The following is a 23,343-nucleotide window of genomic DNA, read 5'->3' as shown; positions in this document are numbered from 1 at the left end:
CCCTGTGACCCTTAAATGAAGTCAGTGGTTGAAGATGAGTGAGTGCACAATTATTGTATTTTCATACAGCAACAAGTTGTTCTTATGTCACTTTTTTCTCCATGAATAAAATGTTACAATTTATTTATTTATTGTTCAATTTATTTTCTGAACACTTATGAATACTATTATTGTGGACGTTTGCTCATGAATGCAAGCTCATTTTTTTTCAGAAGTACAAAAATCAGAAATGTGCGTTTTCTCCCCACATCCCCTCGATTACTCAATGAGCTCCTCATAGACCGTTTTGGGAATTTTCCACGGTTGAAATATGTGGTTCCACCCAGTTGTGCCTTTTACGAGGCGACTGTAAACGCAACACAAGTCAGTTCCAGACGGCATCCAAAAGCAGCAAAGAGCGGACAGCTGCTGTTTCCTGTAAGTAAAAAAAAAAAAAAAAGTTTACTTCATTTTTCTCAAACGTGATATGTCTGTCACACAGTATAATAGCGCCTTTGTAATTTAGCAGAGAAGCAGAAGCCGTGTTTCGTTTTTGTTCGCTCTTTAGCAACGTTACAATTGATAAAAGGTGCTGAGTAAAAGTTCGTTTCCTGTTTGTGTTTCAACTTTACCGTTATTAGTACTTTCCGTTACACCGTTTTCTGTTCTGTGGCTGTAGACACATAAGTTATTTGTGACGTTTGCGATGTTGAAGTAGCAAAGTAAGACACTACTGAAGTTATTCTACACTCGTGAAATCTGAGTTGTACTGATTAAACTTGCGTTGCGCTGCGTTTGTTTGACGAGAAAGTTATTTAAAACAGGTGACAGTATTGTTTTGTGCTTAGCAGAAAAAAATGTCAGTTGCTTTATGGTCTTTTTTTGTTTGTTTAATTGTACAGCCAGCGACACAACTCCGACATCACTCGACAAAACACAGAAGTTAGATGTTTTCATCCACTAAAAAAAAAAAAAAATGGAGAGGCGTTGCTATGCAGGTCACAAGACCAATGTTTCGGTGTCGCGGTCTGATCGGTCCCCCTGCCTTCACTGCGCATGCTCATTTCAGAGTCTGCATCCATTAACAAATTAATTAACAAATTATCACCTTATCCGGTTGTTAAGTGTGATTTATACCATGGTCAGTGAGAATTCCATGTCTAACTGGCATGCATTATTTTCGTGTATACGCACACGTAGTTCGGCGAGTTAAGTCACTGTTATAATCACTCCGCTCTGGTCGTCACCACAGCAATGCGCAAATCAGTTGGTGGAGATCAGCTGTGTTTTGACAGGTGAATGACAGAAATGCAATAAAACATGGATTTCCAAGTGAATTTTAATATTTTTGGCCTAAATAAAACATTTGAGGAATGGAAAGAGGTGGAGAGCAAACGAGAAGAACAGCAAAAGCAACGGTGTAAAGATTTAACATCGGACGAACTGGACAAGACTGAAGATGGGAAAGAAGAGAACGGTTCTATCCGGAGCGCTCCGCATCAAAACAGCGAGCGTAGTTTCTGGACCCATTGCCAGAGTTGACTAGCTCCACACAATGGGTGGGGGGTGAGTGGGCCGCTGCAGTGCTTACCGAGCCCGCAGACTCAGTAAGCACATCGGAGACAAAATATCTTGAGACTGGTATAAAATAGCCCCAAATACTCACACATTTTTATCAAGTTCTGTTAATTTCAATAAATATTTGTGTGTTAGCTCACTGTGTGGGACCATGGTATAAGCGGATTAAACAACTCGAAGCTGTGCATTATACGGTTTGAATGGACTCTACTTCACGTCGTGGTGTTTTAGACTCCGCGTCGTGCATTCAAACTGTATAATGCACGGCTTCTCGTTGTTTAATCCTTACGTAGCGCATCATGTAATTTTCAACTTCTGGGTCCAAACAAAAAAAGGCGCGCTGCCATTAACATTGAGAACGGCACTGAGACACTCTGATCAGGCTGCACTTAAACCGCTGCACACGGACAACAGCATTAACCCTCTGGGGTCTGAGGGCATTTTTTGAACAGTTCACTTGCCTGGCGTAAATGTTTTATTATTGCTCTTAACAGTTCTCCCTGCATCCCACAATCAAGTTATTTTTTTTTTTTTTTTTTCCTGGACAACCTGTGCTTTCATAATATATATGCCTTTGTTGTGTTTTATAAGTCTAATAAAGGTTTACAATTAAAAATAAGGAAGGAAAAAGTAAAGCGGAAAATAATTTTCCACGCACATTTATTCAAAACACAGCAAACTATAATAAACAACTGTTTTGACACTTTATAAAGGTAATTTGAGGTCTTGTGTGAAATGTACAACAAAAAAGTTCAAACAATAAACACAAATGCACATTTTAAACAATATATACAAAATGGTCTATGCGTTTTTTGTCTTCATGGTAAAAGCAATAGAGTTATCCAGTAACATTCACATGCAAACTAGTGGAGCAATCCTGATAGTTACACACTCTTTGTTTGAGCACGTGAGATTGTCATCAGAGGCTCTCTGTCTGCTCCGTATGCTTTCAGTGATCGCTGTGCGTAATGGCGCAGGGCACATTTGGAACCCAATAGTATGTACTCATTGGAGCACCCAGGGGGCTATTCAAACAGGCCAACTAGTAACATATCACTCCTGAAAACGATCTTTGGCTTTTTACATGAGGTGAATCTGCCTTACGATTGGACTTTGGAAACCCATGTGACGGTGAACCAATTCTGATTGGACACTCACATTGCGCACGTCATCACACAGCTTCTATGAGGAGTACAAAGATGGCTGATGGCTGGCTCGAAAGTTCGCAGCGTTAACTTGTCAGCAAAAAAAGTCAGTTTCTATCTCATATCATTAAAAAGTTATTTATAATTTAGTAAAGCTTGGTCTTAGCCATCGTATATGACGGCGTCGGCCCCAGAGGGTTAAATTCCACGCAGGTTAAACGTAGCAGACACGGATCATTGGTAATATTTGTTTTGGCAAGTTTTCAGGGTCTCATGGATGCAGTCTCTTATTTACGTGATGAAAAGCATAAAAAATTACATTTTAGTAGTAGAGTGGAACCTTGATTTATGAGTTTAAGTTGTTCCGTGACTAAGCTCCTAAGCTAATCTGCTCATATTTCAAATTAATTTCCCCCGTTGAAAATAATTAAAATAATTTTAATCCATTCCAGCCTTGTAAAACATCCCCAAATCACTCTAAATTATGAAAAATGTATTTTTTTATTAACAGACATATATATTTTACCTGTGCATAATAAAATGTATAAAGTAAAAGAAAAACGTTTTATTAAGGGTTCTTACCTTAGAAACAGACGAATGCGGTTAACAGAGATGGAGGCGGAGAAGGGAGGGATGGAGGTTTGCGCACACTGTAAACACAAACTAAACTTAAACTGTAGGTCCTTAAAAGGATCACACAGACGTAACTTTAATTGTAAACTTGCAGGTCTTTGGCACCGGAAACAGATTTATCACGTGATGCGTTACGTCAGAGCTTAACAACCGAATTTCAAAATTTGCACTCCAGTCATTATTTATCTCAGCGATAGATATCTGAAGCTTTTGTACAACAATCATTTCTACATAAATTCAGCATTATTTCATAAAAAAAGATGGGGTGACCGACCGGCACGGCACCCAAACTGATCAAAGGGAATAATGTGATTACTCAGAAAACCAAAGTAAAACCTCTTAAATCATCCTAAAGTGGAGTTTTAAGCAAAAATGAAGTGATAATCGGCTAATTGCTGCTGACACTCTGAAATGACGCATGCGCAGTCAAGATAGGGGGACCGATCAGATGGGGGTGGGGGGGGGGGAATCAGACCACGACACCAGCTGTCCGACTTCATGGGTTATCTATTTTAATATTAGCTTTGTTAATGTTAATAGTAAAGCGAGTCAATTGGCAGTTACACCAACATAAGCCATTCATTCTTGGTGACTGACAACTACAGAAATTGTGTAATTACTTTAGTACTATTTTTCCTCTTTGAAATAAATAAGAGAAGCAAGCAGTGTACATGCTATCACAGACCATGAGCTGTTGGTTTGAGATATTCATTTTTTATGGTTGCAAATTCCTCCGTTGTCCAGCAGGTGGCAGCACAACATGTGATGCGTTCCTTTTCACGTAGACTGCGGAATAGCGTTTGAAACAGGTGCTTTGAAGGGGTTTCAAATATTGCATAGGAGTGGGACTGGTGTTTTGAGTTTTCTCTGAGTAATTTGTAGTGCAGCTGAAAATTTTTGGCATTACCGCCAGTTCATACATTCTACCCATTGTTGATGATGATTCAGTCAATGGGTTCACTAACCTTATGGCCCATTCACACTTTGACAATTAGCCTGTCTTAAAATGTTTGCCATTCATGTTAAAACAGCGGTAAGAGTTATGCTCTGCTACTGCTACATAACCTCCTCCAGTGCGTGTTACAGCTCTGTTTGCCTCTCGCAGCCTTCGCTGGCCAACGTCTGAGGCTTGGCTGGAGGCACCACCTCTTCTGGATCCATTAGGCATGAAGAAAATGTAGAAATGTGAAGGAATGTGTAGAAACTGTCTCGACGATGCACCAGTAGCAAATGACACAATTGCAGAGTTACTTTGATTTGTATCGGCTACATCACCTGACATCTCAAAGTTGTGTGAAAGGGACCTTAACATGAAAGGAGATTCCCTTACATTTTTGTTCATTCATTCATTCATTTTCTGTGTCTCGCTTGCTCCAGTCACGGGTTGCAGGAGGGCTGTTGGAGTCTATCCCAGCGGTCGCAGGGAGTGAGGCAGGGTACACCCTGGACAAGATGCTAGTCTGTCACAGGGCCACATACACTCACCAACCACTTTATTAGGTACACCTTGCTGGTACCTATTGGAACCCCTTTTGCCCTCTGAATGGCCTTAATTCTTTGTGGCCTAGATTCTAAATTCCTCGGAGATGTTGATCCATATTGGCATGATAGCTACCACTCACTGGATATCTTCTCTTTTTTGGACCATCCTCTGTAAACCCTAGAGATGGTTGTGTGTGAAAATCCCAGTAGATCAGCAGTTTTTGAAATACTCATTCAAAGTCACTTAAATCCCCATTCTTCCCCATTCTTATGCTTGGTTTGAACTTCAGTGAGTTGTCTTCACCACGTCTCGATGCCTAAATGCATTGCGTTGCTGCCATGTGATTGGCTGATAAGCTATTTGTGTTAACAAACAATTGAACAGATGCACCTCATAAAGTAGCCAGTGAGTGTATAGATGGACAAACAGACCTACGGTCAATTTACGTCAGAGTACCTGGAGGGAACCCTCATAAACACGGGGCGAACATGCAAAGTACACAAAGGCAGGATGCGATCCCCTGACCTTCTTGCTGTGAGGCAGCAGTGCTAACTACTAGCTAAGCTACCGTATTTTAAAAAGCTGTGGGCAGTGCAATTTTGGCATCTCACTTTACATTGTAAATAACATAAGATGTCCGTTGTTGTTGTTTTATGCACCTCATATTTTATTTTTATTTATTTTATTTTATTTTTATATTTAATCATTGCTGCTACCAACTCGTCACCAACAGAGTTTATTACAATGACAATAAAGTCTCTTATGTCTTACCGCGATGCCTCCATTACACTTTTATTATTACCATAATTTCTGGTCTGTAAACTACTTATATACGTCAGTTGATTTCCTGAAAGCTGCACTCCTCATGCGGTGTAAATTCACACACAGTGTAAATATAGAGTCTTACCCTTTCATCTTAGTGAAGAAAAGTCCCTCTCCTGCGCCATCAGATCAGTTAGTGGAGCGGAGCCTTCTCCCCCCACCCTTTCAAACCGGTTCTCTGTCTTGGTGCAACAAGTCGAAAAAGTCATAGCGCCTCATTAACGTCTCACTTACCACAGACTCCATCCGATCCTGCCTGTACACGATGAAAGTTAGAAATGAAAAAAGTTAAAATGACTCAGTTCTCTGTGTGGAGCAGGGACATTGTGTGTGTGTGTGCGCTGGATGATGTGTGCATCAATATTTATGTGTAACACTTAAGGGAAAAAAGCATTTACAGTACGTATTTAATTAAAGTTAAAAAATCTTTCTGTCTCGGGTTGGGTATCGAGAGCCGGTTCTTTTCGGGTATCATTAAGAAATGATTCGATCCACCGACATCAATAGCCTTTTTGCTTAATGATTCCCTTACCTGTCTTTGAGAGCGGCCGTTGTTTTTAAGGGTGTTGGTCGAGAAAATGATCATTCCTCTACATTGATTACAGACCCTGCAGCAGCTTGTAATGAACTGCTTCTGCAGTGCAGCATCGCTTTGAAGCGTGAACCAATGAAGCAATGCTTCAATCCGCTGGCTCGGTGGTTCTTTGATTCGCTGCTCTTCAGAAGCGGCAAGTGTGCTTCTTTACCCCTCTCAAAGCCATTAAAATATGTCAATCGTGAGTCACTTTTGTGTGGATTAAAGTCACTAACTGGGACTCTTGTTGCAGTCAAGAAACGAGAATCGTCCTCCGTTCCATTGGCACAGCTCCAAACGCTGCGCGGCTCTCTGCCGAGACAGTCTGGTCAGAATTAATAACTTCAAAACGAATTACCGCTTTAAATAAAATGATACCTCTTTCCAAACACTGTAATACAGACAATAAAGTACAATAGACTAAAACTTTTTTTTCCTCCCAAAAAGAGACGTCCTGCATTCTTTATGAATTACATCCTGACGTGCAGCACAGCCAGCTGAGCTGAGCTCAGATGTATGGAAAGACATTCATGCCAATAATGTCTGAAAGGAAATGCTTTTGACAAAAACTACAGATTTTGTTTATTTCTATTCATGTACAGAAATCAAGGATGGATCATGTAGAGTTTATTATGTCCAGAGTTTAAGGATCCAGTGACCAATTTCATATTTATTTACTTTAAGACTCAATAAAATGTTGACATACAACCCCTGGCAAAAATTATGGAATCACCGGCCTCAGAGGATGTTCATTCAGTTGTTTAATTTTGTAGAAAAAAAGCAGATCACAGACATGACACAAAACTAAAGTCATTTCAAATGGCAACTTTCTGGCTTTAAGAAACACTAAGAAATCAAGAAAAAAAAATTGTGGCAGTCAATAACGGTTACTTTTTTAGACCAAGCAGAGGGAAAAAAAATATGGACTCACTCAATTCTGAGGAATTAATTATGGAATCACCCTGTAAATTTTCATCCCCAAAAATAACACCTGCATCAAATCAGATCTGCTCATTAGTCTGCATCTAAAAAGGAGTGATCACACCTTGGAGAGCTGTTGCACCAAGTGGACTGACATGAATCATGGCTCCAACACGAGAGATGTCAGTTGAAACAAAGGAGAGGATTATCAAACTCTTAAGAGGGTAAATCATCACGCAGTGTTGCAAAAGATGTTGGTTGTTCACAGTCAGCTGTCTAAACTCTGGACCAAATACAAACAACATGGGAAGGTTGTTAAAGGCAAACATACTGGTAGACCAAGGAAGACATCAAAGCGTCAAGACAGAAGACTTAAAGCAGTATGTCTCAAAAATCGAAAATGCACAACAAAACAAATGAGGAACAAATGGGAGGAAACTGGAGTCAATGTCTGTGACCGAACTGTAAGAAACCGCCTAAAGGAAATGGGATTTACATACAGAAAAGCTAAACGAAAGCCATCATTAAAACCATCCATCCATCCATTTTCTTCCACTTTATCCGGAGTCGGGTCGCGGGGGCAGCAGCTCAAGCAAAGCTGCCCAGACCTCCCGATCCACATACACCTCCCCCAGCTCCTCCGGGAGAACCCCAAGGTGTTCCCAAGCCATCCGAGAGATGTAGTCCCTCCAGCGTGTCCTGGGTCTTCCCCGGAGCCTCCTCCCAATGGAACATGCCCGGAACACCTCTCCAGCATGGCGTCCAGGGGGCATTCGGAAAAGATGCCCGAGCCACCTCAACTGACTCCTTTCGACGTGGAGGAGCAGCGGCTCGACTCCGAGCTCCTCCCAAGTGACCAAGCTCCTCACCCTGTCTCTAAGGGAGCGCCCAGCCACCCTGCGGAGGAAACTCATCTCGGCTGCTTGTACTCATGAGCTCGTTCTTTCGGTCATGAGCCCAATCTCATGACCATAGGTGAGGATCGGAACGTAGATCGATCGGTAAATCGAGAGCTTTGCCCCCCTACTCAGCTCTCTCTTCACCACGACGGTCCGATACAGCGACCGCATCACTGCAGATGCTGCACCGATCTGTCTATCGATCTCACGCTCCATCCGTCCCTCACTTGTGAACAAGACCCCGAGATACTTAAATTCCTCCACTTGAGGCAAGAACACTCCACCGACCTGAAGAGGGCAAAGCACCTTTTTCCGGTCGAGAACCATGGCCTCGGATTTGGAGGTGCTGATTTTCAATCAATCAATCAACTTTTTTCTTGTATAGCGCCAAATCACAACAAACAGTTGCCCCAAGGTGCTCCACATTGCAAGGCAAGGCCATACAATAATTATGAAACACAGTCTACGTCTAAAGCAACATAACCAAGGGATGGTCCAGGGTCACCCGATCCAGCCCTAACTATAAGCCTTAGCGAAAAGGAAAGTTTTAAGCCTAATCTTAAAAGTAGAGAGGGTATCTGTCTCCCTGATCTGAATTGGGAGCTGGTTCCACAGGAGAGGAGCCTGAAAGCTGAAGGCTCTGCCTCCCATTCTACTCTTACAAACCCTAGGAACTACAAGTAAGCCCGCAGTCTGAGAGCGAAGCGCTCTAATGGGGTAATATGGTACTATGAGGTCCCTAAGATAAGATGGGACCTGATTATTCAAAACCTTATAAGTAAGAAGAAGAATTTTAAATTCTATTCTAGCATTAACAGGAAGCCAATGAAGGGAGGCCAACACGGGTGAGATATGCTCTCTCCTTCTAGTCCCCGTCAGTACTCTAGCTGCAGCATTCTGAACCAACTGAAGGCTTTTTAGGGAACTTTTAGGACAACCTGATAATAATGAATTACAATAGTCCAGCCTAGAGGAAACAAATGCATGAATTAGTTTTTCAGCATCACTCTGAGACAAGACCTTTCTGATTTTAGAGATATTGCGTAAATGCAAAAAGGCAGTCCTACATATTTGTTTAATATGCGCTTTGAATGACATATCCTGATCAAAAATAACTCCAAGATTTCTCACAGTATTACTAGAGATCAGGGAAATGCCATCCAGAGTAACGATCTGGTTAGACACCATGCTTCTAAGATTTGTGGGGCCAAGTACAATAACTTCAGTTTTATCTGAGTTTAAAAGCAGGAAATTAGAGGTCATCCATGTCTTTATGTCTGTAAGACAATCCTGCAGTTTAGCTAATTGGTGCGTATCCTCTGGCTTCATGGATAGATAAAGCTGGGTATCATCTGCGTAACAATGAAAATTTAAGCAATACCGTCTAATAATACTGCCCAAGGGAAGCATGTATAAAGTGAATAAAATTGGTCCTAGCACAGAACCTTGTGGAACTCCATAATTAACTTTAGTCTGTGAAGAAGATTCCCCATTTACATGAACAAACTGTAATCTATTAGACAAATATGATTCAAACCACCGCAGCGCAATGCCTTTAATACCTATGACATGCTCTAATCTCTGTAATAAAATTTTATGGTCAACAGTATCAAAAGCAGCACTGAGGTCCAACAGAACAAGCACAGAGATAAGTCCACTGTCCGAAGCCATAAGAAGATCATTTGTAACCTTCACTAATGCTGTTTCTGTACTATGATGAATTCTAAAACCTGACTGAAACTCTTCAAATAGACCATTCCTCTGCAGGTGATCAGTTAGCTGTTTTACAACTACCCTCTCAAGAATCTTTGAGAGAAAAGGAAGGTTGGAGATTGGCCTATAATTAGCTAAGATAGCTGGGTCAAGTGATGGCTTTTTAAGTAATGGTTTAATTACTGCCACCTTAAAGGCCTGTGGTACATAACCAACTAACAAAGATAGATTGATCATATTTAAGATTGAAGCATTAAATAATGGTAGGACTTCCTTGAGCAGCCTGGCAGGAATGGGGTCTAATAAGCATGTTGATGGTTTGGATGAAGTAACTAATGAAAATAACTCAGACAGAACAATCGGAGAGAAAGAGTCTAACCAAATACCGGCATCACTGAAAGCAGCCAAAGATAACGATACATCTTTGGGATGGTTATGAGTAATTTTTTCTCTAATAGTCTAATAGTCTTCTATTTCCATACCATAAGTCAGAACAAGATCTAAAATATGATTAAAGTGGTGGGTGGACTCATTTACTTTTTGAGCAAAGCCGATAGAGTCTAATAATAGATTAAATGCAGTGTTGAGGCTGTCATTCTCAGCATCTGTGTGGATGTTAAAATCGCCCACTATAATTATCTTATCTGAGCTAAGCACTAAGTCAGACAAAAGGTCTGAAAATTCACAGAGAAACTCACAGTAACGACCAGGTGGACGATAGATAATAATAAAACTGGTTTTTGGGACTTCCAATTTGGATGGACAAGACTAAGAGACAAGCTTTCAAATGAATTAAAGCTCTGTCTAGGTTTTTGATTAATTAATAAGCTGGAATGGAAGATTGCTGCTAATCCTCCGCCCCGGCCCGTGCTACGAGCATTCTGACAGTTAGTGTGACTCGGGGGTGTTGACTCATTTAAACTAACATATTCATCCTGCTGTAACCAAGTTTCTGTTAGGCAGAATAAATCAATACGTTGATCAATTATTATATCATTTACCAACAGGGACTTAGAAGAAAGAGACCTAATGTTTAATAGACCACATTTAACTGTTTTAGTCTGTGGTGCAATTGAAGGTGCTATATTATTTTTTCTTTTTGAATTTTTATGCTTAAATAGATTTTTGCTAGTTATTGGTGGCCTGGGAGCAGGCACCGTCTCTACGGGGATGGGGTAATAGGGGGATGGCAGGGGGAGAGAAGCTGCAGAGAGGTGTATAAGACCACAGCTCTGCCTCCTGGTCCCAACGCTAGACAGTCACAGTTTGGAGGATCCCAAAAAATTGGCCAGATTTCTAGAAATGAGAGCTGCTCCCTCTAAAGTGGGATGGATGCCGTCTCTCCTAACAAGACCAGGTTTTCCCCAGAAGCTTTGCCAATTATCAATGAAGCCCACCTCATTTTTTGGACACCACTCAGACAGCCAGCAATTCAAGGAGAACATGCGGCTAAACATGTCACTCCCGGTCTGATTGGGGAGGGGCCCAGAGAAAACAACAGAGTCCGACATTGTTTTTGCAAAGTTACACACCGATTCAATGTTAATTTTAGTGACCTCCGATTGGCGTAACCGAGTGTCATTACTGCCGACGTGAATTACAATCTTACCAAATTTACGCTTAGCCTTAGCCAGCAATTTCAAATGTCCTTCGATGTCGCCTGCTCTGGCCCCCGGAAGACAATTGACAATGGTTGCTGGTGTCGCTAACTTCACATTTCTCAAAACAGAGTCGCCAATAACCAGAGTTTGATCCTCGGCGAGTGTATCGTCGAGTGGGGAAAAACGGTTAGAGATGTGAACGGGTTGACGGTGTACACGGGGCTTCTGTTTAGGGCTACGCTTCCTCCTCACAGTCACCCAGTCAGCCTGCCTTCCCGACTGCACGGGGTCTGCCAGGGGGGAACTAACGGCGGCTAAGCTACCTTGGTCCGCACCGACTACAGGGGCCTGGCTAGCTGTAGAATTTTCCACGGTGCGGAGCCGAGCCTCCAATTCGCCCAGCCTGGCCTCCAAAGCTACGAATAAGCTGCACTTATTACATGTACCGTTACTGCTAAAAGAGGCCGAGGAATAACTAAACATTTCACACCCAGAGCAGAAAAGTACGGGAGAGACAGGAGAAGCCGCCATGCTAAAACGGCTAAGAGCTAGTAGCTACGCTAAGCTAGCGTATTCCCAAACAGGGAATCCGACACTAGACAGGCTGTGGAGCAGCACAGGTAACGCACGACAACAGTGCTAAAATAAAATAAAAATCCACTAGACAGGCTGTGGAGCAGCACAGGTAACGCACAACAACAGTGCTAAAAAATAAAATAAAATAAAAATAAAAATCCACTGGACAGGCTGTGGAGCAGCACAGGCAACGCACGACAACAGTGCTAAAACAAAATAAAAATCCACTAGACAGGCTGTGGAGCAGCACAGGTAACGCACGACAACAGTGCTAAAATAAAATAAAAATCCACTAGACAGGCTGTGGAGCAGCACAGGTAACGCACAACAACAGTGCTAAAAATAAAATAAAATAAAAATCCACTGGACAGGCTGTGGAGCAGCACAGGCAACGCACGACAACAGTGCTAAAACAAAATAAAAATCCACTAGACAGGCTGTGGAGCAGCACAGGTAACGCACGACAACAGTGCTAAAACAAAATAGAAATCCACTAGACAGGCTGTGGAGCAGCACAGGTAACGCACGACAACAGTGCTAAAACAAAATAAAAATCCACTGGACAGGCTGTGGAGCAGCACAGGCAACGCACGACAACAGTGCTAAAACAAAATAAAAATCCACTAGACAGGCTGTGGAGCAGCACAGGTAACGCACGACAACAGCGCTAAATAAAAATCCACTGGACAGGCTGTGGAGCAGCACAGGTAACGCACGACAACAGCGCCCAAAAAAATAAAATCAAAATCAAAATCCACTGGACAGGCTGTGGAGCAGCACAGGTAACGCACGACAACAGTGGTAAAAAATAAAATAAAAATCCACTGGACAGGCTGTGGAGCAGCACAGGTAACGCACGACAACAGTGCTAAAAAATAAATAAAAATCCACTGGACAGGCTGTGGAGCAGCACAGGTAACGCACGACAACAGTGATAAAAAATAAATAAATAAATAAATAAAATAAAATAATAAAATAAAAATCCACTGGACAGGCTGCGGAGCAGCACAGGTAACACACGACAACAGTGGTAAAAATAAAATAAAAATCCACTAGACAGGCTGTGGAGCAGCACAGGTAACACACGACAACAGTGCCAAAAAAAATAAAATCAAAATCCACTGGACAGGCTGTGGAGCAGCACAGGCAACGCACGACAACAGTGCTAAAACAAAATAAAAATCCACTAGACAGGCTGTGGAGCAGCACAGGTAACGCACGACAACAGTGCTAAAATAAAATAAAAATCCACTAGACAGGCTGTGGAGCAGCACAGGTAACGCACAACAACAGTTCTAAAAAATAAAATAAAAATAAAAATCCACTGGACAGGCTGTGGAGCAGCACAGGTAACGCACAACAACAGTGCTAAAAAATAAAATAAAAATCCACTGGACAGGCTGTGGAGCAGCACAGGCAACGCACGACAACAGTGCTAAAACAAAATAAAAATCCACTAGACAGGCTGTGGAGCAGCACAGGTAACGCACGACAACAGCGCTAAATAAAAATCCACTGGACAGGCTGTGGAGCAGCACAGGTAACGCACGACAACAGCGCCCAAAAAAAATAAAATCAAAATCAAAATCCACTGGACAGGCTGTGGAGCAGCACAGGTAACGCACGACAACAGTGGTAAAAAATAAAATAAAAATCCACTGGACAGGCTGTGGAGCAGCACAGGTACAGATTCTGATTTTCATCCCGGACGCTTCATACTCGGCTGCAAACCACCCCAGTGCACGCTGAAGGTCCTGATTTGACGAAGCCAACAAAACCATATCGTCCACAAACAGCAGAGACGAGATTCTGTGGTTCCAAAACCAGACCAGTGATTCTCAATGATTTGGGAATCATTAACACCTAAACAGAAAAAAACAAGGTTACAGTGGGCTAAGGAAAAGCAATCGTGGACTGTGGATGACTGGATGAAAGTCATATTCAGTGATTAATCTTGAATCTGCATTGGGCAGGGTGATGATGCTGGAACTTTTGTTTGGTGCCGTTCCAATGAGATTTATAAAGATGACTGCCTGAAGAAGAGATGTAAATTTTCACAGTCATTGATAATATGGGGCTGCATGTCAGGTAAAGGCACTGGAGAGATGGCTGTCATTACATCATCAATAAATGCATAAGTTTACGTTGATATTTTGGACACTTTTCTTATCCCATCAATAGAAAGGATGTTTGGGGATGATAAAATCATTTTTCAAGATGATAATGCATCTTGCCATAGAGCAAAAACTGTGAAAACATTCCTTGCAAAAAGACAGATGGGGTCAATGTCATGGCCTGCAAATAGTCCGGATCTTAATCCAATTGAAAATCTTTGATGGAAGTTAAAGAAAATGGTCCATGACAAGGCTCCAACCTGTAAAGCTGATCTGGCAACAGCAATTAGAGAAAGTTGGAGCCAGATTGATGAAGAGTACTGTTTGTCACTCATTAAGTCCATGCCTCAGAGACTGCAAGCTGTTATAAAAGCCAGAGGTGGTGCAACAAAATACTAGTGATGTGTTGGAGCGTTCTTTTGTTTTTCATGATTCCATAATTTTTTCCTCAGAATTGATTGATTCCATATTTTTTTCCCTCTGCTTGGTCTAAAAAAGTAACCGTTACTGACTGCCACAATTTTTTTTTCCTGATTTCTTATAGTGTTTCTTAAAGCCAGAAAGTTGCCATTTGAAATGACTTTAGTTTTGTGTCATGTCTGTGATCTGCTTTTTTTCTACAAAATTAAACAACTGAATGAACATCCTCTGAGGCCGGTGATTCCATAATTTTTGCCAGGGGTTGTAGAAAACCTGTAAAGCCTACTTTTAGCACACAGAAAATTCACAAGAGGTATCAATAAGGGAATCAATAAGGAATCGGATCAATAAGCGGAAGCGATAATGGTATTGATATTGATAAAATCTTATCAATACCCATCCCTATTTCTGTCTAACATGTTTCTGTGTAAATATGTCATGTTACAACGTGGAGACCCGCGGCTTATAGACAAGTGTGACCTATTTATGTACAATTTCTTTTTTTTTTAAATTGATGGGGTGTGGCTAATATTCAGGTGCGCTCTGTAGTCCATAAATTATGATATTAAAGTTTAGTGACATTCTCATTATTTATGTCCTCTTAAAATACACAAGTTTTTTTCATATTAAAGAATACCCAGTGACATCGATAACTCAGTTTCGGCATCCCTAACTGCTACAGCACCAATTGTACGGGTCCAAACAATATTTTGGTGTATAAGCAAAATTTTATTTATATGAATACCTCCCAGTTATCACGAACAGATCCTAGCCACTTTTTCTTCAAAATTTAAGTTCAGACACCCTGGTAAAGTATGTGCACACAATAGGAGGCTGGGTCTAATGTGGCCCACGGGGCAGCAGTTAGTAACCCCCATTCATGTGTTGCACAGTAACTATGCTTCTGCTTTTTTCCTAATGAGTCAAAATCTGTGGATGAAATCTCAGATTCTGAAGCCTGACACCTGTTGAAACCTAACTGCACTGATGGGAACAACTGCAGATGCTGAGTGTTTAATGAAAAAAAATCAAATGCAGTACAAGATATATTGAAGATGGAGGTGAAAGTCTGCTCTTTACCTTTTAGCTGTGGAGTGAATCTGAGATTGTGATGTCTTTTGTTTTTAAAACTCTGACACTTCTTTAATTAAAATGGACATCAGGAGTTCTTAATGTTGCGCTCCTGTCAGGCTGCCGCCAGTAAGATGTTGACATCCAAATTAATATATATTCATTTTCATCAACAGTATTAATAGAATATTTATGTCCTGTGTGACTTCTTCACACATGTCACAGAGACCAGAGGCCAGCTGGTCTCTGTGCCTGCCCTACTCATTGAGCAGCGGCTGTAATAATTCTGCAGCATATGTACAGGAAACAGTTGTGTCAGTGGAGACAAAGCTGCAAAAATAATGGGATGTTTTTCAGTTTAATGCAACAAGGGTGCAAGGGGTGTGCCCTCATCCAGATGCCGCACATCAAGTTGATTAGAAGCTCTGAATCCACAAAAGTGGCTGCAAAGAAACAGAAAATTGTAGCCAGTATTGAAGCATTGCAACATAAGGCAGTTCGGTGAAAGCTGAAATATTGCTTCACATTGCTCAAATTCAACGGCTACCATCAAAGTATTGCAAAATAAAAAAAGTGTCCATGCAGTTTTGTCAGACCTGAAAGAATCATTTCTAAGCTGTATAGAGTCCACCTTCGGGCTCATTCCAAGAGATCTGGCTTTTTCAGTAGGTTAGCATGTTTTGTGTTCTTCATTCTGGTGGTCATATTAGATTCAGTTGTCTTTACTATATTTCGTAGTCAGTTTAACTCAGGAATTGATGAAACTTTGAGGATTTCAGCAAAAGTAAGTTCTTTCAGCTTCTTCATAATTGAGGTAATTGTGCATGTTGACCTGATATGGATCTGCATGTTGGCTTGGCACAAGTTTTAAGCTGAATATTCTTCCTGATGCAGCTCTGTGTTGCATGGAGAATGGGCACTGGTGGTCTTGAACTGGTACACTTCTATTTTGGAAGCAAGTGCGCAAACCCTTTGGTCAGCACTATGAACATTTCAGATGTTTCAGTTTAACAGGTTTTTTCCCCCGTTTTTTTTTTTATTATTTTTTTCATAATTGTCTGTACATTTAAATTCTCAACCTGAGAAGGTATGAAGCACTTTAATTCCACTAACCAGGGTTCCTGCAGATCCTTGAAAGGTCTTTGTTATGACAAATTATGTGAAAAGATTCTTCTCTGGGGTCAACAAATTGACCTGATCCAACATTATATATATATATATATATATATATATATATATATATATATTTATTTATTTTTTTTATTTATTTATTTATTTTTTTTTAAATGACTTTAGTTTTGTGTCATGTCTGTGATCTGCTTTTTTCTACAAAATTAAACAACTGAATGAACATCCTCCGAGGCCGGTGGTTCCATAATTATTGTCAGGGGTTGTAGCTTTATTCTCCTAGCAGGGGTGGTGGCCAAGTGGTTAATGCACTTGGTTTCAGTTCAGAAGGTTCCGGGTTCAAATCCCACCCCTGCCACATTTCTCCAGGTAATGTGGAGTTACGTCAGGAAGGGCATCCGGCGTAAAACTTGTGCCAGTTCAACATGCAGATCCACCTTGGATTTGCTGTGGCGACCCCAAGTGCAAACAAGGGAGCAGCCGAAGGAGTTGTGGCTTTATTCTCCAGATGCAAACCTGCTATCTATCTATCTGTCTGTCTATCTGTCTCTGTCTCTGTGAGCTTGTGAGACTTGTTTCAAGCCTAATTTGTTATCCTACAAGCCAAATTTAAGTAAACCCATGTTAACACATGTGGAAAAAAGTATCTTGTTTTTCTTCTCCTTTAGATTGGTCTTTATAGAATCTGTGGTGAGAATATGTACATCAGTCTTGATGGTACACTCACTGGCCACTTTATTAGGAACACCTTGCTAGTACCAGTTGCCCCCCCCCTTTTTTTTCAGAACTGCCTTAATACTTTGTGGCAGAGATTCAACAAGGTGTTGGAAACTTTCCTCAGAGATGTTGGTCCTTATTGACATGATAACATCACGCAGTTGCCCATTCAACCAGTCTTCCCATCCTCCTCTGACATCATCAAGGCATTTTTGTCCACACAGCTGCCACTCACTGGATATCTTCTCTTTTTTGGACCATCCTGTTATGGTCGTGACTCAAAAACCAGAATTGGACTCCAAACCAGGGAGGCTGAACGGATGAAGGAAACCAGATTTATTGTACAGGAATGAGTACAAGGTAAAATGCTGCAGAAATAGACTGCAGGAGCTCATCAGCTCCACGAGAGAGAGAGAGAGAGAGAGAGAGAGAGCAGTACCCCTCCCCCCTCACCGGGTCCAATATGAGGCTCCGCTTGACCCAGGAGCATTCTTCAGGCCCATAGCCCTCCCAGTCCACCAGCTATTGGATGCTGTTGACTGTTCAGGCCGGGTGACCGTCGATTATCTGGGCAGGAGGAGGAGGCAGAGCAGGAGGACACAGTGGACTGGAACTGACAGGCTTGAGGTGAGACACATGGAAGACGAGGCAGACTGAGTCGCACAGAGGTCGGGTTAATCACCCGGTCAACCACAACGGCCCACTAAATCGAGGAGCGAGCTTGGGAGACCTCTGCAGAGGAATGTCCCGTGATGTGAAGTCACACCTCCTGCCCGGGCTAGTAGATGGTGACAGTTGACATGACATTCCATCCTCTCCTTAGCCTGCAGGAGGGCGGAACGGGCAGTCCTCCACACCCGACGGCAATGCCTGAGGTGGGCCTGAACAGAAGGCATAGCAATGCCAGCTTCTTGCAGAGGGAACAAAGGAGTTTGATATCAGTGAGACTTTGAACTCAGAAAATCCAGTTGCAGAGGAGATCTGAGAATTGTGAGCATACTCAACCCAGGGAAGGTGGGTGCTCTATTTGGTTGCGTGGGAAGACGAGACACACCTCAGGGTGGAGTCCAGGTCTTGATTAGCCCATTCTGCCTGACCTTTGCTCTGCGGGTGGTATCCTGAGGAGAGACTGACCAAGGCCCCAAGCACCGAGCAGAAGCTCCTCCAGACCTGAGAGCTGAATTGGGGTCCCTGGTCCAACACCATGTCCGAAGGTATGCCATGCAACCGCACCACATGGTGGACCAGGAGGTCAGCAGTCTCCTCGGCCGAGGGTAGGGCTGGCAGAGCCACAAAGTGTGCCGCCTTGGAAAACGGATCCATGACCATGAGGACCGCAGTGTTATTCTGGGATGGAGGCAATCCCGTAATGAAGTCCAGGTAAACGTGGGACCAGGGGCGGCTCGGCGTGGGAAGCGGGTGAAGAAGCTCAGTAGGAGGACGATGGAGAGACTTGCCCCTGGCACAGATGGTGCAGGCTTGAACATAGGTGCGCACATCCGCCTGGACTGAGGGCCACCAGAAGTGACAACGTATCAGGTCTAGGGTTCGGGAGACTACAGGATGGCAGGCGAGCTTGGAGGTATGACAGAAGGTGAGGACTTCCGATCGGGCTTCTGGTGGAAAGAAAAGCTGCCTGGGAGGTCCTCCTCCAGGATCCTGATATCTGTCCAAAGCCTCCCAGACGACTCTCTCAACATGCCAGGTAAGGTCTCCAACGACCATGTAACGGGGCAGGATAGGGTCCAATGTGGAGGGAGGATCCGAGAGGTCGAACTGGCGGGATAAGGTGTCGGGTTTTCTATTCTTGGTTCCTGGTTGGTAGGTGAGGTTGAAATTGAAGCATCCGAAAAACAGAGACCACCTGGACTGACGTGAGTTGTTGTTTAGCTGTTTTGATGTATTCAAGGTTTTGTGATCAGTCCAGACAGTGAACTGGACTGTGACTCCCTCCAGTCAGTGTCTCCACTCACTCAGAGCCTCCTTGACTGCCAGGAGGTCCTGGTTCCCAAAATCATAGTTTCTCTCTGCAAGGGTCAGCCGGCAGGGAAAGAAGGCGCGTGGATGGAGTTTGTCATCTGCAGCTGCCCGCTGAGACAGGACCGCTAAGATACCGGAATTGGAGGCATCAATCTCCACTACAAATTGGTGGTCCTGATCAAGTTGGAGTAGGATTGGGGCCGTGGAAAACCAGTGTTTGAGGTCTTGGAAGGCTTTGTCAGCTGGAGTGGACCACTGAAAAGTATCCTGCTGGGAAGTGAGAGCTGTGAGTGGCAAGACAACCAGACTGAAGTTCCGGAAGAATTTACGATAAAAGTTGGCAAAACCAAAAAACCGGCCACTGAGTAACGGCGGTGATTTTACTGGGATTGGACTTGATAGAGTTGGGACAAATAATGAAACCAAGAAAGGAAATGATAGACTGGTAGAATTCACATTTCTGGTCCTTCACAAACAACCAGTTCTCCAACAACTGCCTGCTTACTAGGTGCACATGCCTGATATGTTCACTGAGATTGGGTGAAAAGATGAGGATATCATCCAGGTAGACAAAAACAAACCGGTTGAGAAAGTTCCGAAGGACATCACTGACAAGAGATGGAAGGTGGCGGGAGCATTTGTGAGTCTGAAGGGCATGACAAGATATTCAAAATGCCCAAGAGGTGTGTTGAAAGCAGTCTTACACTCATCATCCTCCCTCATCCGGACCAGATGATAAGTGTTCCTAAGATCCAATTTGGAAAAGATAGAAGCCCCCTGCAGGGGGCTGAACGCAGAATCCAGTGGGGGAGAGTGGGTACCGGTTGCTGACCATTAAGGTGTTCAGCCCCCAGAAATCGATGCAGGGGCGCAGGGTACCATCCTTCTTCCCATCAAAGAAGAAGCCTGCTCCCAGCGGGATGGAGAGTGCTGTATGAGCCCAGCAGACAAGGAGTCCCGGATATAGGTCTCCATTGCCTCACGTTCTGGGCATGACAGGTTGTAGAGCCCACTGACCGGATACTTCACACCTGGAAGCAAGTCAATGACGCATTCATAGGGTCGGTGTGGAGGAAGTTGTTGTGAAAGTGTAGTGACACGGACCCACAACAGGGGGCGCAAATGAACGGTCAATAGATGAGCCAAAAAGTAACAATTTAATGTTGTGAAATGTGCACAACGAATATACAGACAATCTCAGAATATGATTACAGTCAAATTACAAAGGTGACGTGTGGGCAGGCTCGAGGATAGAAGACGTCTGTCCTGAGAAGGGCCGGAACCACACGATTTCTGCCACCACCGAACCTGGTGAATACTGGAGCCGCCAAGTCCCGAATTCCCAGGTGATCACCGTCTCCGACTGTCGGATCTGGTACTGCTGGCGAGAACAAAGACAGTCAAGTGTGGGTGTGTGTACACCCAGTAACAACAACGGTGGGAATGCCACCTCCACCTCTCACTCAATATGTGATGAGTACCGCAGTGATTCCTCAGGGGAAAAGAGTGCCGTCCTGCACTCACTCAGCTTCCACAGATAGAGGAACCGGTACTCCTGCAAACACTCACAATATACAGATATATTGTAACACAAAACGGCTGAGGATATTACCTTCAATGAAGTACGATATCTCGGCGATGAGGTGGAGATGACGTCTGGGTTTTATGGAGTGAGGTGATGAAGAATGAGTGACAGCTGTCAGGAAGTAATGAGTAACAGCTGTCACTCCCGGCTGTGTCCGTGGCGGCAGCGCCCTCTCGTGCCTGAAGCCCGCACTTCAGGCAGGGCGCCCTCTGGTGGTGGGCCAGCAGTACCTCCTCTTCTGGCGGCCCACACAACAGAAGTGACGGAGCACGATCCTTGCTGAACACCTCTGCAAGATCGTGATCCTCTGCGGGAACTACAGACAAATCAAGGGGTGAAGCGACCTTCTCTTTAACTATAACACTGGGTGGTATGGACGATTAAAGACACTCATGGTGGCAGACCTCGCTCTACTGTGTGACTGTCCCGGTCGGCCAGTCAATCCGGGTATTGTGTTTCACTAACCAGGGATGACCTAAAACCAGGGGGGATGTGGAGGAAAACACAAAGAATTGGATCACCTCCTGGTGGTTCCCTGACACCACTAAAGTGACTGGTTCAGTTTGGTATGTTATAGCTGAAAGGGGAGTGCCGTCTAAAGCATGCACTGAGAGGGGCGTGTCAAGTGCTACCACTGGAATGCAAAAATTGGCTACAATCTTGTGATCCAGAAAATTCCCTTCAGCCCCAGTGTCAGTTAGTACCAGGATAGATAAAGAATGGACATTAAACAAAAGCATGCTCTGGATTGAACACCCGTGAATGTTATCTGGCTCACCCATAGCACGGAGTCTAAGGATGGGCAATGGTTTTTGGTCGTACGGGGCAGAAACTGTGGATGTGGCCAGTGGCAGCACAATATAATCATTCCCAGCTTCCAGTCTCTGTTGGTGCTCCTGGGGTGATAATTTGGCCCTGCTGAGCTGCATGGGCTCGTCAGCAGGGGGAGCTGGAGGTCTGGGGATGGACACAACAGTGGAGCTCAGGCGAGAATGACCCGGTCCGGACCATGGAGGGGTCCAAGCGGCAGTACTCCGGCTTTTCTCCCGCCGACATTCCGTCAACTGGTTGTCAGTATGGATGGCTAATGAAATTAATTTATCTAGAGGCTCCGGCTCATCTCAGACTGCCAACTCATCTTTTAATACTCTGATAGCCCGTTAATGAAGACAGTTTGCAGCACCGTGAAATCCCAGCCGAGAACCCGGAAGTCGACTGCATACTCCATGGCGCTCTGCTGCTTCTGCCTCAGGGACAACAGTTGTTGGGAAACGGAATGACGTTGGGAATGATCAAAAACTAAATGGAACTCTCAGGAAAAAAGTGAAAATGAGTGGAGCAGAGGTGAATCCCTGCTCCAGAGGGCGGTAACCCACTTGAGAGCCTCCCCCCGGAGCAGGTTGATGACGTAATATGTTTTGCTGAGATCGGAGGAATACTGGGAAGGATGCTGGGAGAAAACAAAAGAACACTGTATGAGGAAGGAAGAGCATGTATTGACATCACCGGAATAAGGTTCTGGATGTCAGATAAATGGTTCGGGGACTAGATTGGGGGGATGTGGAGGCCTGCAAGAGCTGAACTGGAGTGGGAACCGGAGCAGGAGGTGTGACCAAGGTAAGCTTATCGGCTTTTACTGTTAGTGAGGACAGAGTGGTGTGTGTGTGTGTGTGAGAAACCTGCTGGGTGAGATCCTGGATGTCATCTGACAGTGCCACGAGTTGTTGTTGTTGCTGCTGACCCAGGAAGGCGCCCTGGGTGGAAAGGACTTGTTGGAGTTGGTCTGACTGTGTGAAGTCCATGATGTTGGCCAGAAACTCCTGTTATCATTGTGACCCAAAAACAACAGATGAAGGAAACCAGATTTATTGTACAGGAATGCGTACAAGGTAAAATGCTGCAGACAGTGTATACTGATAAGGAGGTCTGGATAGTGGAGACCCGGCGCCCGTTGTGGTGGAAGCAGGAGGCCGCAGCCCGATGAGACCAGGTGTGCAGGTGGAGATCCAAGGAGAGATGAGGTGGTGGTAGTCTGAGGTTCAGGTGGCTCCCTGGAGCTGATGGAGGGTGGTGTCACAGGTTGTGAACACTGAGTTTCTGGCACTGATGAGCTGTTGAACCAGGGTTTATATGGAGACAGGTTGATTGCAGGCAGGTGTGCTCATCAGCTCCACAAGGGATGCCATCTGGAAAGAGAGAGGGAGAGCAGAGGAGTAGGTACCAGGGTGACATACAACACATCCTCTGTAAACACTAGAGGTTGTTCTGCGTAATAATCCCAGTAGATCAACAGTTTCTGAAATACTCAGACCAGCCCGTCTGACACCAAGAACCACGCCATGTTCAAAGTCACTTAAATCACCTTTCTTCCCCATTCTGATGCTCGGTTTGAACTTGAGAAAAT

General features: G+C 43.7%; 1 protein-coding gene across 1 annotated transcript in view; it reads left to right on the top strand.

Moving 5' to 3' along the window:
- The first annotated feature begins 334 nt into the window (after positions 1–334).
- The window catches only part of LOC117524306 (tRNA wybutosine-synthesizing protein 2/3/4-like), a 38,965-nt gene continuing 15,956 nt past the window's right edge, over positions 335–23,343 (top strand). Inside the window, exon 1 of the mRNA XM_034186071.1 lies at positions 335–417. The gene's annotated coding sequence lies outside the window, so the exon portion shown is untranslated. The remainder of the gene's footprint in view (positions 418–23,343) is intronic.

The sequence above is a fragment of the Thalassophryne amazonica genome, chromosome 14, assembly GCF_902500255.1.
Source record: "Thalassophryne amazonica chromosome 14, fThaAma1.1, whole genome shotgun sequence".
NCBI classification, from domain to species: domain Eukaryota; kingdom Metazoa; phylum Chordata; class Actinopteri; order Batrachoidiformes; family Batrachoididae; genus Thalassophryne; species Thalassophryne amazonica.
The sequence above is the reverse complement of the archived record's forward strand: the minus strand, read 5'-3'. Positions and strand labels throughout refer to the sequence as shown.